This window comes from Arvicola amphibius, chromosome 10 (genome assembly GCF_903992535.2).
Source record: "Arvicola amphibius chromosome 10, mArvAmp1.2, whole genome shotgun sequence".
Taxonomy (NCBI): domain Eukaryota; kingdom Metazoa; phylum Chordata; class Mammalia; order Rodentia; family Cricetidae; genus Arvicola; species Arvicola amphibius.
The window spans coordinates 70,766,303-70,778,308 of NC_052056.1; the positions used below are offsets into that span (position 1 = coordinate 70,766,303).

General features: G+C 48.9%; 2 long non-coding RNA genes across 2 annotated transcripts; one reads left to right on the forward strand and one right to left on the reverse strand.

Moving 5' to 3' along the window:
• Positions 1 to 31: 31 nt before the first annotated feature.
• LOC119824738 lies at positions 32 to 6,296 on the forward strand. Its single transcript, XR_005287137.2, has 4 exons — positions 32 to 158; positions 718 to 979; positions 1,399 to 1,490; positions 6,071 to 6,296. It is a non-coding gene; the product is annotated as an uncharacterized LOC119824738 (long non-coding RNA).
• LOC119824739 lies at positions 5,786 to 11,533 on the reverse strand. The gene is made up of 3 exons (XR_005287138.1): positions 11,031 to 11,533; positions 10,241 to 10,442; positions 5,786 to 6,133 (listed from the first exon to the last, which is right to left on the reverse strand). It is a non-coding gene; the product is annotated as an uncharacterized LOC119824739 (long non-coding RNA).
• Between the last annotated feature and the right edge of the window lie 473 nt (positions 11,534 to 12,006).

Genomic DNA, 12,006 nt, shown 5'->3' on the forward strand with positions numbered 1-12,006 from the left:
CCTAGATCAAATAGAATATGTGGCCGTTTATTTCTTCCATTTAGCATTGTAACATGACTATTGCTCCACGCCATCAACATTGAATGTTGCTCCACGCTGTTAAAGAGACTTAAAAGCGTGCTGGAAAGGACGACATGCGAGCCTGTTGTGTAACTGTGGTATTTAAATGATGCCTGTACATTTCCCCCCTGAGCACTCCTGTCGCTGTGGGGCAACAGTGCTCTGTGTGCATACTAAATAGAATGTGGTGTAGTAAAGCTTGCTGAGGGAAAACGATCCTAAGTCTCAGGATCGCAATTCCTAAAGTGGCAGCAGGGTAGTAGACAGAGAGGTGGGGTGGGGAGAGAGAGAGAAAGAATGGATGGGCGACCCAGCACAATGAGGATGAATATAAATTCAGGGCCAGAGTTTTCAGGGCAGGCTCCTGCCAGGGCTCTCAGGATAGAAGGGTGGCGCTAGGAAGGGGTGAAGTACCAAGTGAGGCTGGGGTGATCATTAGAAATACAGCTCCTCACAAACCAGAGAAATAATGTGTGCACGCCAGCAAAAGCCAGAAGAGTGACTGGCTGCCATGGGGAAGGAGAAGCCTGAGTGTTGGGTTAGTAACAGCCCAGCTACTTGACTCTGCCCTTTCTGGTTCCTAAGAGGCCAAAGCCCCGTGAAGCCAGGCACCTAACTTCTGATAAACCTGCTGTTCCTTCTCTCCTATGTTCGAAGAACAAACATTTGGTGGTGGTGCGGTATCTACTATCTGTGACACAGAGGGAGAAGACATCACGTGTCCTGAGGCTCTCTCTTATCACACTGGACTCAGCCACATCTGATCTCCTAGAAACCGTAGATGATGGCACGAGGCCATCATGCTGTTAGCGCCAGTAGTCTGTGGAGTGAGAGTGGGTTTTAGTTCTCCGGCAGAAAACATCAACCAACAGGATGCCAGTTAGCCTGTCTCCCATGGTGCATCCGGTATCTTGGGAAGGTAAGTCTGCCCCACTTGCCCTGGAAGACACTGCCCACTTATCTGAAGAACCTTTTACGCTCAGTGCCAGGGCACCACAGTTGGGTGGCATGGGCCTGACCACAGAGGCAGAAAGATGAAAGGCAGTGATCCGGGCCTAGTGATCACACTGGTTCTGGAGATCTCCATCCAAAAGAAGGTTCCAAGAGGACATGCAAGGGAAGAGCAGGGCCAGACTGAGGTGGCAAGGAAGGCATGAAGGTGCCAGGTTTAAGGAGGTGCTACCCCTGAGGTTGCTCCCCCTTCAGTTCTGAGCGATAGGCTCTTTCTCCCTGTCTGGCCTTAGTGAAGAGGCAGGATATACACACAGAACAGCAAGAGAATTCTTTGGATGTCAAGAGATCTCTCTTCTTTTTCTCTCTTCCTTCTTCTGTTTCAAGGGACATTGTCACTGCCGCCACCACTGTTGCTGTCTTTATCATTTGGGCTGCTGAGCCGAGCCACATGAACACCATGATTCATGCTGTTGGTTGTATGTGACCCCAGAAAAATGACGGGAATCTTCCATTCTCCTTCATCCAGAGGAAGGCCTTCTACTATGGGCTGCTCCTCAGTGTGGCCTTGATATCGATTACATGCTCTGTCTCACAAAAATAGAAAACCAGTTTAGAGTCAAAGAAATGAGGTGTGTGGCTGCTGAGGCTGGAATCTAGGAGATGCAGGAGAGCTGCACTGTTCCCACCCTCCCTGCTCAACTGCAGAAGGGCTGCACTGTTCCCACCCTCCCTTCTCTACAGCAGGAGGGCTGCACTGTTCCCACCCTCCCTTCTCAACTGCAGGAGGGCTGCACTGTTCCCACCCTCCCTTCACTACAGCAGGAGGGCTGCATTGTTCCCTCCTCCTTTCTTACAGCAGGAGGGCTGCACTGTTCCCACCCTCCCTGCTCAACTGCAGGAGAGCTGCACTGTTCCCACCCTCCCTGCTCAACTGCAGGAGGGCTGCACTGTTCCCACCTCCCTTCTTACAGCAGGAGGGCTGCACTGTTCCCACCCTCCCTGCTCAACTGCAGGAGAGCTGCACTGTTCCCACCCTCCCTGCTCAACTGCAGGAGGGCTGCACTGTTCCCCCCTCCCTTCTTACAGCAGGTGGGCTGCACTGTTCCCACCCTCCCTTCTTTACGGCGGAGGAAGCAAGGACTCAAGGAGGTTTTAGAACCTGACATTGCCAACACATCAAGACAGCAGAACCTGGATTTAGTAAGCCCAAGCCAGAAGGCTTGCAATCCCAACAGAAGCTGGAACTTGACTCTTGGTCACTAGGGATCAGCTAGCAACTTCTTAGCTTGACTTTGGGGGTAGGGAGAGGCTATAGGACTATAAAAGTGTAAGAAGTTTGGTTAACATTGGAAAAGAGGTTGAGTTTACCTGCGTCACTGAGTTAGTTAAACAATACTTAGGAACCATCCTCTACAACTTCAGTGAGGACTTGGGTGGCATTGATCTCAACTGTGGGTTAGAAGGTAAACAAGAGGTAAATGATTACACTGTTTCTAGTTACACGTTTTCCAGGGAAAACTTTCTAGTCAGTGAAGAGCATCACACTCACCTCCCCTGTTGGCTTCTTCCTCACCCTTTGCCTTCTTCAAAGTGAGCATCACTCTTTACCAGGAGAGAGGTGTGAATGAGCCCTGCAGTGTGCTTGCTGGGGGTTGGACATAAAGACTCCCAGAAGAGCCGTGGCCTCACCCTTCAAGGCTATCTGGGGCCACTGACGCCTAGTAACTCATGGCACCTTGTTGAGTTTGGACATTCAATAATCCATTGGATGGACAGTTGAGGTTGCCGCGGGTCTGTTCATCATTGAGTTGACATATGATTCTGCTCGCTGTAGGGGACAGTCTCTGTATACACACTACGTAACTTCAGAACGTTTTCTTGCACTCGTTTGTGCTGTGTGCCAAGGAAACACAGCTGGAAGGTGTGACCCCTTTCTACTTGTGTTCCTTTGCCACATGCTTGGCAACATGGCTCTCTGCTGCATATAGCGAGGTCATAGAGAACAGGTTCCTGCCCTCGGCCTGTAACCCAGAAGAACACAGCCCTGGGGTGGGCAGAGTTCTCCCTCCTACTCAGTCTTGTAACCACACAGCCTGGCCTCATACCTGGCACGGAGGGACAGAAGAGCCTCCCACCCAGGAATTCCCTCTGGTGTCTGAAGTCTGCTGGAGATTGTCCAGACGCAGAAACTTACTTTCCTCTCTGGAAACACTTTCTCTTGTTTCCTCACTCGCTGGCAATCAATTGGCAAGACTGAGGCCAATAGCTGAGCAGCGAGCTAAGTCATCTTGTGGTTATGAATCCATCAGTCACATAGCCGAGCAATCATGGCTTGCATCTTTAGAAGTGTTTTGTTCAATGATTAACAGATGGAAGCTGGTCAATCGCCATTCCAGAAGGATTTCTCCTGGTGCCCAGAGGTTTATCTGGATGCTCAAAAGGGTTAACAATGAAGTCAAAACCTAGACATTCCTCGATATGCATTGTCTTGATTAGGCTTCTTGAACACGGACAGGTAAAAGATAGACGCCAATGCTGGCGTTGTAAGGTGGAGGAGGCCTCCCATTGGTCCTAAATCTAGCAAGGCTGATAGCAGGTTTTTTTTTCTTCCTGTCTTAACACATGACTGCACTTAGCGAGGTAGGCCATTGCTGTGGCATGTGTTCTTATCAATCATTGAACAGCAACAGGACACTGGAGAGAAAACTCATAGTGAAGGTGCAGATTATAGAGCCAGGGCAACGTTTCTGTGTGCTGAGATTGTACAACCAGACGCCTAGCCACTGATGGCCTAAGGGGCCTGCTGAACCTCAGGACCTAGATTCTGACTTAGACTAAGGCACTGGCAGGAGCAGAAAGGTGAGGGGGAATAGGATAGGGAGACGTTAGCTGTATGGGAGGCATGGCCACAGGCAGCTGAGCCTCACTACGGGCCTCCGTAAGGAGTCGAAAGGCACACCAAAATCCAAACCCTTCTTCACTATTTGTCCATTGAGAGAGATTACGTCTTTCTAAGCTCCAGTTTCTCCACGAGTTAAACATGGCACTAAATCCGGGCTAGAAAAGATAACCCAAGGACTTTGTGAGATCACGTTAGCAGAGAAGTCACTGTTAAGCCTGGCACCTGGTTGGCTACCAATAGATAGTTCTTAATAGTCCCAATGCTCCAGTATGGAGAGTACACAGAGAATATGTAGAGAATGCTAAAGACAAAGAGGTGGCCTTTGCCTTCATATATCCCACGTCAGAAGCAGGGTAAGCAATGTCTAAAAGGCTCTTTGGGTTTTATCCCCTGTGGGACAAGCTGCTCAAACTCTGAGTCTCATCTTACTGGTCTGTAAAAGGAGTGATTGCAGTAGTGAACGGATGGGGTATAGCGTTATATAAGAAGTGCACTTAATGCTCCTGGCAGGTACCATCTCTATTACCAACAGCACAGGAGGGATGTAAGAGGGGACAGTGAGGGGCACTATATATGCACTTTATTTTTTGTATCCATGCTGTCCCAGAAAGGCCTTGTGTTGGTAACTTCTGGCAATGGAGGAATCAGAAAACAAAATGGAGATGGTGGTTTTATAAGAAAACAGTTGGTTTCCTACCCGAGGAAGCCAGCAAGGCAGGGCTCAAGACTGTGTGCAGCCGGTGCAAATGGCTGGTGGGGACTCAGGAGGCCAGAGAAGTGGGCACAGAGTGCTGGAGTGCAGAACAAGGCATCTTAGGACCTCCCAGGAGGGCTGCCAAGACGCTCCTGAAAGACGGTTTGCCTGGTGGTACTCTCAGTTTCCCCTGGAATAGACTAGTGCAGTCAGGTCTGGCTTCCCAGCTGGCTGCCCACTCTTGGGCATCAGGTCCCTGCACTTAAGCAATCTGTGCTCGGTGGAGTACTGCATTTTGGATGGCTTGAAATTTCAAACATTCTGTTTTCTGATTAGGGAACATGGGTTTTTCATTTGCACCGGACCGCGCAAAGCAGGTAGGACTCAAGCAGGCAAAGTGAAGGAGCTGAGGGCTGCAGGCGTCCACAGAAAAAGGGAGGCTCATTTCCGGCTAGGAGTCGTAGGAGAGGGAAGGAGAATGAGGGGGCAGGGTTTGGACAAGTGGAAGTCTGCCTGAGTTACTCACAGCTTGGATTCCCCACACTCAGCTGGCCTTTTGAGGGATAATTTTTAGTCCTTTCTTCCAGATGCCATCTGCTATCTGCCTGCCCAACTAATAAATCAACCATGCTTTCAAACCTCTGACCATGTTATTCAAAGCCATCTCTGAAATAATTGCCAACAGGGAGAGAGAATTTTAAAACCCAATGGATTCTTTTTTAAAAATTTTGCATGTATTATTATCATAATCATCATCATCATCATCATCATCATCATCATCATCATTTTGGTCTTTTCAAGACAAGGTTTCTCTGTGTAACAGTCCTAGCTGTCCTGGAACTAGCCCTGTAGTCCAGGTTGGCCTGGGCCTCGAACTTCCTCCTGACTCTGCCTCCCGAGTGCTGAGATTAAAGGTGTGTGCCACCATCACCTGACCTCTTTTTTGTTTTTTCTAAATATGTGAATTAGAGGCCAGAGGTATTAGATCCCCTTGAACTGGAGTTCCAGGTAGTTGTGAGTCGCCTGACATGGGTGCTGGGAACTGAATCCAGGTCCTCTGGAAGGGCAGCAAAGGCACTGAACCACACTGAGCTACCTCTCCAGCCCATCAACAAATTCTTAGTGAAAATAAACATGGTTGCTGAAATAAAAATTAAAAATAATGACAAAGGAACTAGGAGTATAACTCAGTTGTAGAGTTACTTATCATATGTGATGCATTGAGTCCCGTCCCTTGCACTATACAAAACATATGTCAAAGAATGGGTCAGGCATAGACCAGCAGGCAAGAGCCCCATGCTCTGACTTGTTCTGGCTTCTGTCGTGGTGATGGTTCTGTGTGGGGACTGGCACAGCAGCCAAGTGATAGTGGTAGAACTTTGACCGAAGTCTGAATCCTCTCCCCCGCACTGACACAACTCACGCCAACCTCATGCCAACGCGATGCTTTTCCCATACAGGAACCTGGAGTGACCCAGAGAACAGTGCACCGGTCAGCACTTACACAGTACCTGAAGTCATCCCTAGAGACGCCATGAAAAAGGACAGAAAGGCATTTTTCTTTAGAAAACAGTCTCACCATCCCTATTTTCAACGCCTCTCTCCTAATATTTACATTTCAAGTACTGTTTCTATTAAGCCGATCTAAATGCCATCATTTCTAATATTATGACCTGTGACAAATGACAAGCCATTTGCATTTTGTTCTTTCCATTTTATTTGCACAATTATTCAACTTCACTTATTCAACAAACATTGGGGGCTTTTTCTTGTCCTGTGACTCGCCAAGATTTGAGCTTTCTCCCCTGGTGGGACAGTGGCATAGACAGCTAGATGTTTTCTGGGCTCTGGGGTCTCTGCTTTGTGTGTTCTCTATAGACAATAGATAGCCGAATCTCTGGTCATAGGACTGAGTTTATTAAGTACGCAGCAAGCGGGCATAAAGTAATAAATCAGCAAGCCACAAAAACATAGTAGATCACCAGATCAGACCCTCACACCAGCAGCAGAACCAGCTGGGGAAGCCCTGGGGCCCAAAACAGCCAGCTGGAGCTTTGGATGGCTAGAGGGTTCCAGACAGACCAACTTTTCCGATGTTAAGACTTCCAAGTAAAAAAGCAAATAGCAACAGATAGAGACAACATCATCAAACTGGGTGCTCCCAACATCCAGCAAAAACCAACGGGGCAAGGCCAGGGCGTCATCTGGCCGTCCTGGTTGAGCTTTCACTACACAGCCGAGCCTCCTGCAGCTGAGCTTGCCGTGGCTAGCTCAACTTCCTCCTCCTACTACAGGGCCTTTCATGTCACGGGACAAACATTAGGAGGCTCTGTTGAGAGTACTCGAGGGCACAGCTGTCTTTCTATTTCAGGAATTAGGGGGACCAGCCTACCTTCCGATAAGGAGTGTTGAAGGACATTTTGAGAGAAATGTTTTTGGGTTTGCAATGGGGGAGGGAGTGCAGCCCTGCTCCCAGAGTTAGCTTTTCAGAGAGATCAAAGAATACATGACAGTTTACCAATATAGTGTACATTATGCTCACCCCAGGCAGCATGGATGCTTTTCTGGGGACTGATGGGACAGATCACCTAATGGAAGGGGTCAACTGTGGTGGTTTGAATTAGAATAGTCCCTGAAGGCTCATATGTTCAAATGCTCGGTTACCAAGAAATGATACTACTTGGGAGGGATTGGAAGGTATGGTCTTGTAGAGTAGGTATGGCCTTTGTTGGAGGAAGTGTGTCACTGGGGGTGGGCTTTGAGGTTTCTCTCTCTCTTCCTGCTGCCTTGGATCTGGATGTAGAATTCTTAGCTCCTCCTCCAGGAGGCTCCCTTCTTGGGTAGAACATGTCTCCTTGGACTAACAGGTTTAGCTTTGTACTGGAGCCTCTGTGAGCAACTGAAGAAGTACAGCAGTGCCTGTTGCTCAGATTTGTCTCCAAACACAAATACTTGAGTTGTGTTCTAAGAACTGAAGGGACACTGTCTCAGAGGGCTTCAGAAGTCCCAACACCTTTGTGTTGGTGCTAGTTGCCCAACTAGGGTCAAAGGAAAACAAAGAGGCATTATCTTAAAACCTTTTACAAAGCTCTTGGGTTCAAGACCAGAGCTGGAACTGGAGGAGACAAAGCTTCAGGATAGTGTCTAGGGCAAAGGCCTGCAGGGCTCAGGATAGGCCGTGTGCCCGGCAGCAGCATGCCCGGCAGCATGCAGTGACTGTTCAGTGAGAGACAGTGGTGTCCAGAGGCAGGCAGCTGTGCCATGAAGTGGGGAAGTACCTAGTTACAGGCAACAGTGCCCACAGCCAAGCAGTGGTGGTTATGGCAGGCAGCAGAACTCAAGCAGAATGTGTTCCCTCAAGAGAAAGTGGCACTAATGGCAGGCAATAATGCCCAAGAGATGGCAGCAATGCTGGAAGATAGACCGAAGTACTTTAAAGAGAAGAAACAGGGTCCCAGGGGAAGCCAAGTGTCAAGTATCAGGCAGTGGTGGTCAGGAGAATGCTTTGGTCCCCTATAGAAAGGAGTAATCCCTAAAGCCAGGCAGCAGTCACTGATGATGATGACATCAGTGTCTGGGTGCAGAAGGGACTGAGAAGTGTCCTGAGATGAGTGGTGATGTTCACGGAGAGGCAGAAGTCTCCATACTCAGGCAGAAGTGTTTCAAGGAAGGGCACAGAGCTGAGGGGTGTGCAGCTCTCTGCAGGGATAGGTAGCTATGTTCAGCAATAAGCCGTGGTGGCCAGAGACAGAGAAAAATTCCTTGAAGAAGGGCCTGGTTCTCACATTGTCCCTGTGTGACAAGATTATTCTCTTTTTTTCTTATAATTTTTTTTATTACTTTAAAAAACACCAATCCAAATTTCCACTCCCTCCCCTCCTCCCATTCCCTCCACACACCCTCTCACCCCACCCTCCTCCAATCCTAAGAGAGGGTAAGGCACCCTGCCTTGTGGAAAGTCCAAGGCCCTCCCCACAACATCTAGGCTGAGCAAGGTATACATCCAAAGACAACAGGATCCCAAAAAAGTCAGTACATCATGTAGTAGAGACAAATCCCATTGCCACTGCCAGTGGCCCCTCAGTCTGCCCCAACTGTCAACCACATTCAGAGGGATTAGTTTGATCCCATATTTATTCATTCCCAGGCTAATTGGAGTTGATGAGCTCCCATTAGCGTAGGCAAACTAACTGAGTGGATGAACCACTCATGGTCTTGACCTCCTTGCTCATATTCTCACTCCTTCCACTCTTCAACTGGACCTGGGGAGCTCAGTCCAGTGCTCTGATGTGGGTCTCTGCCTCTGTTTCCATCTGTTGTTGGACGAAGGTTCTATGGTGACATTTAAGATAATCAGACTAGATGACTCTTAAGTAACGTGTACTCATGAATAGCAGCTACTATAGAGCACGCTTTGAGAACTGAGAAAATTATAGGACATTTAACTAAAAACGTCTGGGAACATCACATTTCAGAAGAGACAGGAAATGGTTCCTGAGGACATTGAAACCCAGAAACTACACGTAGCAAGGGGACAGCTGCATTATCTCTTGTAGACAGTCCAAACTAACAGTTCAAGGCTAATTTACTTTGTGATGCAATGGAATGCACGTCCACAGTCAGCTTGTTATTCAGGTGTCCTCAAACACAAGCCTAGGGAAAAGCTATTGGCAAGGGAACCTCAGCAGGAAGGGAGGGGAACCGATGACCCCGAGTGGGCGGGGAGAGGTCAGCACTCTCTTCCTTTACTGTGAGCAAATAATGTTTTCTCCATCCAACATGTAAGGTCACTTCACCATCAGCTGTTAGCCCATTTTCGTGCCCTGCACCTTTTCAGGTAGAGACAGCCCAGCAGAGTCTCCAAGCCTATGCGCCCCTCCTCTGGTGTCAGATGAGTTCTGAGTCTCCCTCCACACTAAGAGCATCTATTCTCACTGGGGAGAGAATGCCCCTCTTCTTAGGCCCCCACATGCTTTTTCTTTATGGGGAGGACCATCTTGGGATACAGAAGAATAACACCAGGAAACCTGATCTCCTGGAAATGGGCAAAGCCACTTTGTTATGCCCTAATGAAGACCAGATGTCAAGCCCAGAACCACAGAACCAAACAAACAGATTTGTCAAGGTCTGTCTAGATTCAGTCATTCTAAGTGACCCTGTCCCTACACACACATGCACGCATGCGCGCGCGCACACACACACACACACACACACACACACACACACACACACGAGACCAATGTTGGTTATTGGACCTGAATTCTTCACTACTTATTTTTCCTCAAGAAATAGCATTTGTTAACCAATTTAATAAGTGTGTTTAATAGCTGATTCCATTCTTACACTTTCTCTTGTGACAAATGACTAAAGGGAGGTGTGGCAGCGATCATCTCTCGGAGTTCATGTGGTATGCTGTAGCAGCCCGGCTGGCACAGGACCTGCTTTTCCTGTCCTGAAGGAAGGCGCCAGGATCTGGCTCGGGGCTATATATACCCAGGGGAGGTACTGGCGACATTGCCAGAAAAGAATGTGTGTGGAGGACGAAGAAGGAGAGGAAGGAGAAAATGATAGAAGCCAGACTTCGGGGGGGGGGGAGGGAAGCAAACAACCTAACAAGGGACCCAACACACCTGCAGCAGGACCAGAGCCATCTTCAGCAAGAACTGGAAACCCCTCACCCAACTCCATGAGCTGTGCACTGGGAAGGAATCCGGAGACTGTGAAGGGCGTAGTGGAGTAAGACTGCCCTCCGCTGCTCACTGGCTGGCCTCTGGACATCCTTGTTTCCCCGGTGATTCGCCCAGCAGCAGCTTCAAAGTGCTCCATGGACCACTAGAGTATAATGCTTTCATGTCAATTTCCCCATTGAGAAAGGCGTTCTCATGCGGGTGGTGGTGGCGCACGCCTTTAATCCCAGCACTCGGGAGGCAGAGGCAGGCGGATCTCTGAGTTCGAGGCCAGCCTGGTCTACAAGAGAAAGGCGTTCTCAGCTTGTCATACTAAAGTGCTTAAGCTGGCCATGCAAGAGAGTTCACACTCTTAACTTGATGTATTTTGACTCCCCCCTCCTCTCTCTCTCTCTCTCTCTCTCTCTCTCTCTCTCTCTCTCTCAGCTAGAAAGAACACAGAGAACTCCTACCCAAGTCAAGAGGGATGACCCCAGCTAAGACCCTAAGCAAAAGAGGAGTGGGTGCCTGAACTGACCTTACCCTGTAGTCAGACTGATGATTATCTTAAATATCACCATAGAACCTTCATCCAACAATAGATGGGAACAGAAGCAATGACCCAAATTGGAGCACTGAACTGAGCCCCCAAGATCCAGTTGAAGAGTGGAAGGAGTAAGAGTATGAACAAGAAATTCAAGACCATGAAGGGTTCATCCACTGAGACAGTTTGCTTGAGCTAATGGGGACTCACCAACTCCAAATGGACTCTGAAGGGGGTTGACAGCTGGGGCAGACTGAGGGGTCACTTTCCCATTGCTGCTGCAAAGTCCTGCAGCTGCCTCTGCTTGCATGCTCACCTCCTGTGCGTGCCTGTGATTAGTTTTCTTTCCACCCGTAACCACAGAAACGCTTGCAACTTCACGTACTCTTTCAAGATGAAAAGTTTTTTGTTTTGTTTTGATCAAAAGATCGAGTCAAAATTCTCTCCCATGGATGAGGCCGACAGTGGCTTCTGTGGCAGAAACATAGCAGAGGAGGCGCTGTGGGGCTGTGAAGGTCGATCATGGGCAGGAACAAGGCCTCCATCCTGGTCTCTCTTGCTTTGGGGGCATGTATCTTGAGACTGGTTCACGGGAGGGCTGTCCTGGATTATCAACTGTCAGAATATGAGAAGAGGGCCTTTAAATGACTCCAGCCTCTTGGCTCTGAGCTGCCACACTGACGCCAAGTGGAGCAAGGCAGTCTTCATCGAACCCAGCTAGAATGTGGGTTCGAGTGGGGGGGGGGGAGTTGCTATTTTGAGCCACTGTGTTGAGTAATTGTGTCCATGGTGAGAGCCATGGGACACCACCCTTATAGTCTCATCTGCGTGTCCCTGCAGCCCTGGGAGACCCTGACCTCTCTGCTACCACAGCTGCCAAGCAGACATAGGGGAAGTCCTCTGCTTTGAGCAGTCAACATTCCTTTACCAAACCACAAAACCCAGGGGGTGGGGTGGGGATGTAGTTTATTATAATGTGAAGTAATACAGCTTCTTGTAGCCCCTGGAGTTAGGCCCTTTATTCCTTTGGCTCATTTGTGAGTTACTCTGCCCACACATGCAGGACAAGCTCACCTGTAATGGTGTCAACAGACATCAGGTTGTGAAGCCACGCTTCCTCAACATCAAACAAGCTTACTGGGTTGGTGTTAATGGGCTTTGTCTTTCCCTGAGCTCTTTGGACTGG